Genomic DNA, 10,804 nt, shown 5'->3' with positions numbered 1-10,804 from the left:
CCTGCCCCCGGCACGCATCACCTGCAGCGGAAGGTGATGCACAAACCTCGGAATCTCATGGGGCCGTTGTCCCTACTGGTTAGACGGCCACACACGCGTGTGCACATGCACACACGGGCAATTGCATACACACGTGCACACATACAGACATGCACAGAGACAGCTGGGAACAGACTTCCTCACGAGGCTGGATGGAGCAGCCCAGATGTGGCCCTGTGGGCGGTGTGTCCGGTGTGACTGTCCCTCCTCAGGCAGTGGACATTGAGGTTCCAGGAGCTGCCCGTGTGGAGTGGCGTCTTCACAGGCCTCTCCTGCTGGTGGGGATCGGGTAGGGGGCAGATAAGGAGGCCAGTCAGCTGGAAGCCGTGCTGGGGGCAGCCCTGAAGATGGTGACTGGATGCACTCAAGGTTGATTTCAGAGAAGAACCAACGGGATTTGCTGTGGGTCTGAGGAGGAGCAGAGGCGAGGGACTAAGGACGCTGGCTGAAGTCAGGCGGCCAAGACATGGGGGAGCTGGGGCAGTGTGAACTGAGAGATGTCTGGGACCTGGCCCCTTCTCCTCTAATTTGGCAATACCCCCACCCCAGTTCCCGGTGGCTCAGCAGAAAAGAACTGGACTGTGATGCAGGAGACATAGGAGACCCAGGTTCCATCTCTGGATCTCATCCCTGGAGGAGGGCAAGGCAACCCAGTCCAGTGTTCTTGCCTGGAGAATCCTGTGGATAGTGGAGCCTGGTGGGCTACAGTCCATGGGGTCACAGAGTCAGACATGACTTAACAACTGAGCACACACACGCCCCAGTTACCTTTGGGATTTGCTTCCCTCCATTGAGTGCAATGGGTGGACCGGGAGACCATGACCCACTCTTCAGCCACTGGGACTGTGCCTCAGGGGTGGGATCCTGAACCAAGAGTCCTGGGACAGACACAGGACGTCCTGTGGTCTTGTGACCCCGGAACCCCCACCCACTTCTGTCCCCAAGGAGCCCAGCACCAGGGCCTCTGAAACATTCACCCTGAGACACACATGTCCTATCCCAAGCTCTGGGGTCGACAGCAGGTTGGAGGCACAGACCCCAGGAGTGAAATGGCTGAGGTTGGAAAGGGCCAGGCTTCCAAGGGGACGTTCCTGCCTGTGTTGCTTACCTGTGATTGGACTATGTGTTCTGCTGAATTCTGTGGGGGCACCATACCCCCTCACCCATGCCCTCACTCCTCCTGCTTGGTGGACGCAACTCGACTGTCTGGCACACACATGCCTGGTGTTTAATTCTGCATGTTGCACACACACACCAGCCCTGAGGAGGAGGGTTAACCCTGCCCAAACCCACTCCTTCACAGCAGGAAAGCAGCCGCTTATGTTGGTTTGTGAACAAGAGCAGACACTCTCCACCTGAATGGGTAGGGTGCAGAGCATGGAGAGGGCACAGCTCAGTGCCTGTGTCCACACCTGGAAATGTCAGAGTGCTGATGGGGCCCCTCTGCTGCTCAGAGGTGGTGAGAGCTGGCTAGTGCCCCGGTCTGGGGTCTGAGTCCTGGATGGGGGGTGGTGCAGGGGTGCAGCATGCTGCAGCCAGGTCTTGTGGGGCTTAGGGGAGGCCAACACCCACAGCAGGTAGGCAGTCCACCCCAGGCACCTGCCAGGACCTCAGTGAGCCATCAGTGGGGCAGGGACTCAGTTCATTTATCCATTCACTTGGTACGAACCTGTGTGCTGCTCAGTCTGATGGTGCTGGGAATAACTAACTGTAAGGTCACTGTGGTGTTGGAGAAGACTCTTGAGAGTCCCTTGGACTGCAAGGAGATCCAACCAGTCCATTCTGAAGGAGGTCAGCCCTGGGATTTCTTTGGAAGGAATGATGCTAAAGCTGAAACTCCAGTACTTTGGCCACCTCATGCGAAGAGTTGACTCATTGGAAAAGACTCTGATGCTGGGAGGGATTGGGGGCAGGAAAAGGGGATGACAGAGGATGAGATGGCTGTATGGCATCACCGACTCGATGGACGTGAGTCTGAGTGAACTCCGGGAGTTGGTGATGGACAGGGAGGCCTGGCGTGCTGTGATTCATGGGGTCGCAAAGAGTCGGACATGACTGAGCGACTGAACTGAACTGAACTGAAGGTCACTGCACACATCTTGGAACGATGTGGCCAAGTGTTTCACACCATGGGCAGGGGCTGGACTGCCCATGTTATCCCTGGACACAGGCTCCGAAGGCCCAGACCCCACACCTTGGGACCGTTTCACCCGAGGGTCACGTGGGCTCTGATTGGTGAAGAGCCAGGTAAGCATGGACCCTGCAGGATGGAGCTGGCAGGGCCACCACGTGGAGACTGGGTGGGCAGCCATGCTTCTTGTGGGGGCTCCTGGGATCTGCCGGCGAGGAGTCAGGGGTCGGCTGGGTCAGCAGTAAGTGTCCTGTGTCTGGAGACCCCTGGCCAGGTTCACCCAACTTGAAGGGGACCCAGGCACCCTGATCCCCCAAACCTGGCTAAGAACTGAGTGCTGGCGCTTGCCTTTCCTGCTCCCCATTGAGGGCGGCAGGCGGTGGCCTATACGAGACATGGGTGATAGCGTTCAGTGGGTGAGGGCACCCGACGCCCAGGCTTCCAAGCTAAGTGCACACCGAGTGCCCCTGGCCTCAGGGCAACCTGATGGGGACTCTGCACGTGTGCCCTATCCCAGGAGCAGGCAGCTCCCACCCCACCCAAAGCCTTAAGAGGGTCTCTGTGTCCAGCCCAGCAGCAGCACACTGCTGTGTCGGCGCTCGGCTCTGGGGCTGGCCCGGGCTCTCGGCCCGCTCACCAGCGAGGTCTTTGGTCACTAGCATGGGACAGCTATGCTGACTGAGAAGGACCTCGAACAGCTCATGACCTAAGTGACAGGAAAGGGTGGGCGGGAGACAGACAGATGGAATCAGGCTGTGGTCCCGAGTGGGTTTTTTGTTTTTTTTTAGATAAAATTCACATGACATAAAATCACTGGTTTTAAAGTGACAATCCAGAGGCATTTAGCACGTTCACATCATCATGCCGCCACCCCCTCTGCCCAATTCCAGAACACGCCCATGACCCCACAGATGACCCTGCACCCATCAGCCGTCACCGCCTTCCCTCCCTCTGTTGGCACCCAGGGATCCGCTCTTTGCCATTCTGGGGTCTGGCTGCCTCCGCGGAGCGTGGGACTTTGAGGTTTGGCCACAGTGCAGCTGCCTGAGGGGGAAGTCAGTGCCCAGCAGGGCCTCTGGGCGGGCCCGTCAGGGAACCCGGGGCTCTGCCTCGTTTCTGTCCTCCGTGCCAACGTTCCGGCACCCTGACCCCTACTGCCACACATCCCCCCGGGTCCACACCTCCCGCACTGAGGGTCTGAGGGTCCTTGGCCTTCCTGCTGCAGGTGCTCAGGCCCCAGCCTTCCTCCTCCAGCCTCAGGCCCCTCCTTCCCCCCGCCCCACAGCTGCTCCCAGCATCAGCACCACCCAGAGGGCTTGTTGAATCAGGACTGGGCCCTGGAGCCTGGGTGAGGCCGGAGAATTTGCCTTTCTAACGAGTACCCAGGTGATGCCCCTGGGGCTGCTCTCCCGCCCTGGGCACCGGGAGCCTCACCTGCAGGTGCTGCCCGCCTCTAACTCAGGTCTGGCCAGGCCCTGGCAGAGCGGGGCCTGCGTGAGGCACAGCCGAGAGCAGGCTTGTCTGCCCGACACCCAGAGGACAGCATGGGGCGGGGACCCGGTTTCTCGAAGGCAGGCTCCACTGCCCATGCTTATGATGAACCTAGGTCCCATAGATTTATTGGGAAAGGCTCCTGTGGGCCATCCTATCACACTTCTCTGCAATTAATGCAAATCGAAACTAACATCTAGGGAGTTCTGTGAACATCAGGCCCTCAGTGTTCAATAGTTTCTTTTAGACTTTTCTGGATTTTCCCTTAAGTTAATCTTAGTACAAAATGCACAAAACTGCACATATTATAATTATATTTTTGAAAAATATGTAAAATCACAGTAGGCTTTTTTTTTTTTTTTTGAAAATGCATCTCTTGCTCAGATGGGTGTCTGGGTTTTTCTGTGCTTCACTTATTGCTTCCCTGGTAGCTCAGTTGGTAAAGAATCCTCCTGCAATGCAGGAGACCCCGGTTAGATTCCTAGGTCAGGAAGATCCCCTGGAGGAGGGTATGGCAACCCACTCCAGTATGCTTGCCTGGAGAATCCCCATGGACAGAGGAGCCTGGCAGGCTATAGTCCACGGGGTCGCAAAGAGTTGGACATGACTGAGTGACTAACCACAGCGGCAGGATCAAACAAGGCTTGATGGGCATTAACACTGAATTGATGACATTGCCTCAGGCCTCTCAGAAGCCCAGGTAGTGTCTCATGAGAATTGGAGTTGACACTTCATTGCTGTCAGTTTGGTCGGAATCAGATCAGTACACAGTGGGGCTGGATGGATACGTGAGGTGGCGGCAGGTGACGGCAGGGGAGGCTGTGTCCGAGCAGCAAAGGACTGGCTGAAGGCCTGCTCTGTGACCCGTCACCCAGACTTAGATGCTCTAAGACCTGTCTGTCTCTGAGGGTCAGGATCCTGCAGCCGCTCGGCCAGGTGGTCCCGCTTGGTCAGGACCCCCATGGGGCTGGTGTCAAGGTGTCCTTCGGGTTCCACCATTGGAGGGCCCACACCCATGAGAGCTGGCCTCATCCTGCTGATCGTCAGCTGGGTGCCCTGCCGTGTGGCCTCTTCAACGGGGTGGCCTGGATTATTTTACCTGGCAGCTGGGCTCTGAGAGGGAGTAGGGATAGGAAGAGAGAGGGAGAGAATGGGTCTACTCCCTGAACCTCCAGGCCTGTGCCCCAGGGCCACCTGCACTGATTTGGGGATCTTGGCTGCCTCCTCCAAGGGGCCCTGCATGGCCTTGGCACACTCCTCACCTTTGCCCCACAGACAGCTGCCCACTGGCCCCGGGGCCCACACCATGCAGGGGCTGGGCTGGGCTCTGTGAGAGGGGACAGCTCGGGTACAGGAAGGTCCTTCTCAGCGGCCGGGGGGAAGGGAGACTGGCCGGGCCTCCGGGGTCACAGGCTGGGACCTGTGGAGGGACAAGAGGCAGTGGCCAGAGGGAGTTCTGGGGCCTAGGTGGTGGTGAGCTCCCTTGCCTGGTGTGCAGCTGCCAGTGCAGTGTGCGGTCACCCGGGGTGGCCTGGCACTCGCCATCCTTGATCTGTCCTGGCTTCCGGGTGGCGAGCAGCTGAGGGAGACATGAAGACATGTCCTCCGTGCTCTTCCTGCCATAAGCCCCTGCCACGCTCCTGCCCACCCCACTCAAGGCTCCTCTCCGACTGATAGTCAGGACACTTCCCCCCTCCACCGGGCGCTACCGAGAGCCTTGTTCTCTTTCCTTGTGCTGATGGGGAGCAAGTCTGTGAAGTGTCCCCGACGGAACTCTCTGGGTGAGAGGGGTGGCTGTTCCCACGGAAGGCAGGGGGTCCCCGGGCCAGGATGGCAGCACTGGCTGGCCCACCTTCCTGGCTGGAGCAGGTGGGCCCTACCTACCTGTGGGCACCTTTGAGTGGAGCTGAGAAAAGACAGACTCAGGGAGGAGCCTGGGACGAGGGGCAGAGATGTGACCAAGAGCTTGGACTTTGCAGGACCCCAGGGGTGGAGACCCTGAACTTGACTGTGTCCTCTCCCCTCCTAGCCCACACCCCAAACTAGCAAGCACCCTGGTGATGGGGTGTGGGGAGGCATCTCAAGGCGGGGTCCTCGCTGGCCCCACCATGCTGGCTGTCCTGGGTCAGCAGAGCCAGAGCCAGGCTCAGTCCACTGCCTTCCAGGTTACAGTGCGGTCAGAGGCAGGGCCTCGGTCCAGTCAGCCCTGGGAAGGTGCTTGCCCGGCATGGACTGGATGTGGAGGGCCAGGCTGGGAGCGTGGCACTGCTGCCTGACTCCCCTCGGATGCAGCCCAGTGCCTCTGGGCTCTCACACGGAGCTCCTGGGCCCCCAGGACAGGAGCACCCCGCGCCCCCACCCCGCCACAAGTGCACCTCTGCTCCACGGCCTGGTCAGCCCTTCGGCTCTGGTGGGGCTCCTTTGCCCCTTGGTGCCCTGGTCGGGGGACCCAAGGCAGGTCCCGGGCCCCTACTGCTGGGAAGGGCCTAGAGAGCTGGGACCATGTGCCTGCTCGGCCCAGACAGGTCTGGGAGCAGGATGTCCATCTGCAGGGGAGGGCCTGTCTGTGCTCAGAGAGAGGAGGCCAGGGGCTGGCCCTGGGGTGAGGTGGGGACAGGACAGGGCAGGAATCCACGGGTGGCGTGGTTGCCCTTCACATGCAGGCCGTGTTTTCTGGCAAATCTCCCAGTGTGGGGAAGCACAAGGATGAAATGTGTGGGTTCTGAGGACCTGGGTTGCGCCCTACACCTGATGTGTGGGTCAGAAGCCCTCCGTTTAGACAGCAAGTCTTAAAAGACACTTATTCCTTGGAAGGAAAGTTGTGACCAACCTAGACAGCATATTAAAAAGCAGAGACATTACTTTGCCAACAAAGGTCCGTCTAGTCAAGGCTATGGTTTTTCCAGTGGTCATGTATGGATGTGAGAGTTGGACTGTGAAGAAGGCTGAGTGCCGAAGAAATGATGCTTTTGAACTGTGGTGTTGGAGAAGACTCTTGAGAGTCCCTTGGACTGCAGGGAGATCCAACCAGTCCATCCTAAAGGAGATCAGTCCTGGGTGTTCATTGGAAGGACTGATGCTGAAGCTGAAACTCCAATACTTTGGCCACCTCATGCGAAGAGCTGACTCATTGGAAAAGACCTTGAAGCTGGGAAAGATTGAAGGCAGGAGGAGAAGGGGACGACAGAGGATGAGATGGTTGGATGGCATCACCAACTCAATGGACATGGGTTTGGGTGGACTCTGGGAGTTGGTGATGGACAGGGAGACCTGGCGTGCTGCGGTTCATAGGGTCGCAAAGAGTCAGACACGACTGAGCGACTGAACTGAACTGAACCACACAGAGAGAATCCTGGAGGGCAGAGCTGCTCCACCCTGAGGAAGGCCCCCTGATGTCCACCTTTTGCTAGGGAGCCAGAATGGCAGCGGGGAGGCCCCAGGGCCAAGGCCTCAGAGAATTCCCTAAAGTTCATTCTCCCAGATCCATCTGTTTGTTCTTGGTAATTGCACGTCTCTGGCCCAGGGTAAGGACTGGGCACAGACCCCCAGCTCATCTGCTTTGCACCAACTCTGGGAGGCAGGGTGGCGGCCCTGCTGGGGTACAGACCAAGAAATGGAGCTCAGTGAAGTCAGGGGTGTGCCCCCAGCCCTCGCCCGGGAGTGCAGGTCCAGAGCCCTGAAGGAGAAAGCGGCAGACAGCCTCACCCTGGGGGAGGCAGCCTCCAAGGGAGCACCCTGACCCTCTGCCTCTCTGCCCTGGATGGGGGCCGCCTGGGGTCCCGGCTCACGCAGACCCGCTGCCCCAGCATCCCAGTCACCTGAAGGGGCCCGGCCCTGGGGAAGAGGGAGGCTCCTGTCCTGGTCTCCTTAGGGAAGGGGTACGGAGATGGCCTCAACGATCTGGTGGCTCACGTGTCAGCTCGTTGCCAGCTGAGAGCAGATAGCAGAGAGGCTTCAGTTCACACCAGGGGTCCCAGCTGCTGTGCACAAGGTGGTCCTTGGAAAGCAGGACTATGGAAGACGTTCGCTTCCTTCTCTTTGTCAGCAGAACGTGATGAAGCTTCAACAGTGAGCCAATCTTTACTTGTGTGATAAACACAGCAGCGTTACTTTTAAAGGCTTGTGTCCAAGAGCCGTAACGTATTTACTGGGAGTGATGGACACAACCGTCCAGACAGCTGCGGGAGGTCCCCACCAATGGCGCCCTCGAAGCTGTCAGCGGGAATAAACTTGTAAAAGCTCATCAGCCTCTGTCACTGCTATCCTAACAAATCACACAAGTAAGACGTGAGCACGTGCTTTCAAACAAGGCGGGGCTGCATCAGGGGCACAGGAAGTACCTGTGCTTTGAACTTGGCTGTAACTTCAGAATTCCACCTGAGAAAAAGCAGCTACTCAAGTTACAATTTGACCAACATCTTTCTCGTGATGAGTTAACACGTCTGGGTGTGTGAGGATGATTAACACGGAGCCAGGATCCCCCACAGAAAGCATCGCTCCGTGGAGACAAACATCAGTTATCATGCTGCTGATTTGGTTCCTGGAACTGAGGAAAGGACTAAGGCCATCCATGCGTTTTATTTTAAATAAGGATGTAACGTGTCTCTTCTGTAATGATGGTTTTGTGGGCCGAGTTGTGTCCCTGAGACTCATCGGTTGGATCCCTAACCCCTGGAGTATCAGAGCTTGTGGTTGTATTGGGAGGTGGTTCTGGTTACAAGTGTTAGTCGCTTCAGTCATGTCTGACTCTTTGCGACCCCATGGACTGTAGCTCACCAGGCTCCTCTGCCCATGGAATTTCCCAGGCAAGAATACTTGAGTAGGTTGCCATTTCCTCCTCCAGGGGATCTTCCTGACCCAGGGATCAAATTCAGGTCTCCTGCATTGCAGGGGAAGATTCTTTACCATCTGAGCCACCAGGGTTACAGGTCTCATTGGCCCTGATCCGATGAGACTTAGGATAAGAGATTAGGACCCAGACACACTCAAGGGAAACCCCAGGAAGACCATAGGAGGACGGCCGGGGCCCTCAACGTTGCCATAGCCCAGCGCCTGGATGGTGGCTGAAGTGGGGTGGGTCCTCCATCAGCGTTTACAAAGCACGTGAACGATGGGTGATTCAGGGGGTTATCAGGGGCTCTGCTGGAAAGCACCCCATGCTGAGGCATTTCAGGGGAAACCCAGGGGGTCTTGTGACAGGAAGTCCTCTGCCAGCCGCCAACTCTGTGACCTCCATCACAGAGGTGCACATCCCACTTGCTGAGCCCCTCCTAGGCGTTGGGGGTGGGGGCCAAGGAGCCAGAACTTGAGGAGAAAGAGCTCAAGGTCTGTGCTGAGAGGTGGGAGCAGAAAGGGGAGAGTGAGGGGAGGGAGGGGAGAGGAAGAAGCCCATGGTGAACTCTCCAGCGGGGAGGAGGAGCCTTGCAGGAACCTGCACCCCAGATCGAGGGTTCCCAGGCACCAGCTTTGAGAACTGCTTTCCTGGAGCCTCCCTTGGCAGATAGAATGAATGGCCCTTAGAGGGGGAGGTGGTGGGGCTAGGAGGGGCGGGATCCTTAAGAACGTGGGCGGAGGAGAGAAGGAGGGGCTGGACAGTGCAGGGGCTGCAGTGACCATGAATGTGACCCCAGGTGCAGCGCAAAGGGGCAGGCACGGGGTGGGGTGGAGTGAGGTCGCTCAGCTGAGGGAGAAGGGGGTTGCAGAGAGCCCCTAGGAGAGCACATGATCTCTGAGCATGGGGCCCCCCACCCAGGAAAGAGGCTGAAGACAGGGTGGTGTTGGTGGTAGTAATGGTGAGACCACATGCACTCTGACGCCCCCACTGAAGCAGGCTGGGTCACGACCCTGACCATCTCGCTGGCCCATCTAGCCAAGAGGACTGAGAAAATCTTGCCAGAGATTTTGCCAAAATCTTGCCAAAAAATTGCCAAAGAAAATCTCGATGCAGGGTTAAGAATCCACAAACACCACTAACTCCATTTCTACTGAAGCCAAAAAAACTGCCTTCACTGCTCATAGAGCCTCACTGTCACTGCCCTAAACCCATTTAACCTTGAGCACACAATGCCCCAGGGCTAGCATCCGCACACCCTGCTTCCAGGAGGCATGATTTTAAAATTGTCACCAGCAGTAGCACTTACATCTTCCCGAGGTCTGGGCGAGGGGAGAACCGGGCAGTCCTGCATCTACGGACCCTCGAGTTTTCTTCTTTCTTGAAGAAACACAAAACCCTCGAGATTTATGTACTGCGAGATGGAGGGGAAAGGTGGCCAACGAAGACGGTGCATTTTGTGCCTTATCAAGTGTCATCAAAATGGAGGAAAAACAAAAAAATACCATCAGGTAGCAGGGACAGGACACCAACAGAGGCCGAAAACCCTGATCTGGGGCCAGTCTGGGGCCAACTGCCCGTCAGGCAAGTGGTCAGTGGATGGTTGCCCAGAACCCCAAGCTTTCTTCTCCCTGGACAGGTCCTTCTGGAGGCCTCCCCCAAATGACTTCCCTTCCCAGGTGCCCAGATACCCAGGTCCCCAGGTGCCCAGATACCCAGGTCCCCAGATGCCCAGATACCCAGGTGCTCAGATCCCCAGATGGCCAGGTCCCATGGCAGGGAGGGTGGGATCCCTGCTCTTCAGGTGCCCAGGACACCCAGCCCAGGGAGGCTTTGAGCTGTACCTCTGAGGGTGGCTGGGGCCCCAACAGGGTGCAGGCTGGGGCCCAGATTGGCCCTGTCCCTGAAGATGCCCCTCCACATGTGGGTGGCAGATCATGCCCAACTCCATCCAGCTTTGAGGTGCCCCGGCTAATGTTGATAGGGAGCAAATGAGTCTTGCTGGTCTCCCCAGAGCCTGGCCTGTTGCACCCACCCCTGAGTTTGTGTGGACCAAGCAGAGGGAGGAGGCCTGGGGGGTCCCCGGGTGCAGGGCAGGAGGTGGAGGTGCTGCCTCCCTCCAGTACTGGGGTGATTCACATCAAACAGTGGGGCCTTTGTTCCAGCCGCTCTGCGTGTGCATGCGCGGGGCTTTCTTGCTCCTCATCGGCCGCTAATTACAGCTCTGCCTGCTCCCGCCCCCACCCTGGCCTTTGAAGTGGGCGTCGCTGCCCCCCCAAGGCCTCGCACCCCTAATTGCAGCCCCCCTCCAG

Source organism: Bos javanicus, chromosome 1 (genome assembly GCF_032452875.1).
Source record: "Bos javanicus breed banteng chromosome 1, ARS-OSU_banteng_1.0, whole genome shotgun sequence".
Taxonomy (NCBI): domain Eukaryota; kingdom Metazoa; phylum Chordata; class Mammalia; order Artiodactyla; family Bovidae; genus Bos; species Bos javanicus.
This window is presented reverse-complemented; position numbering follows the sequence as displayed.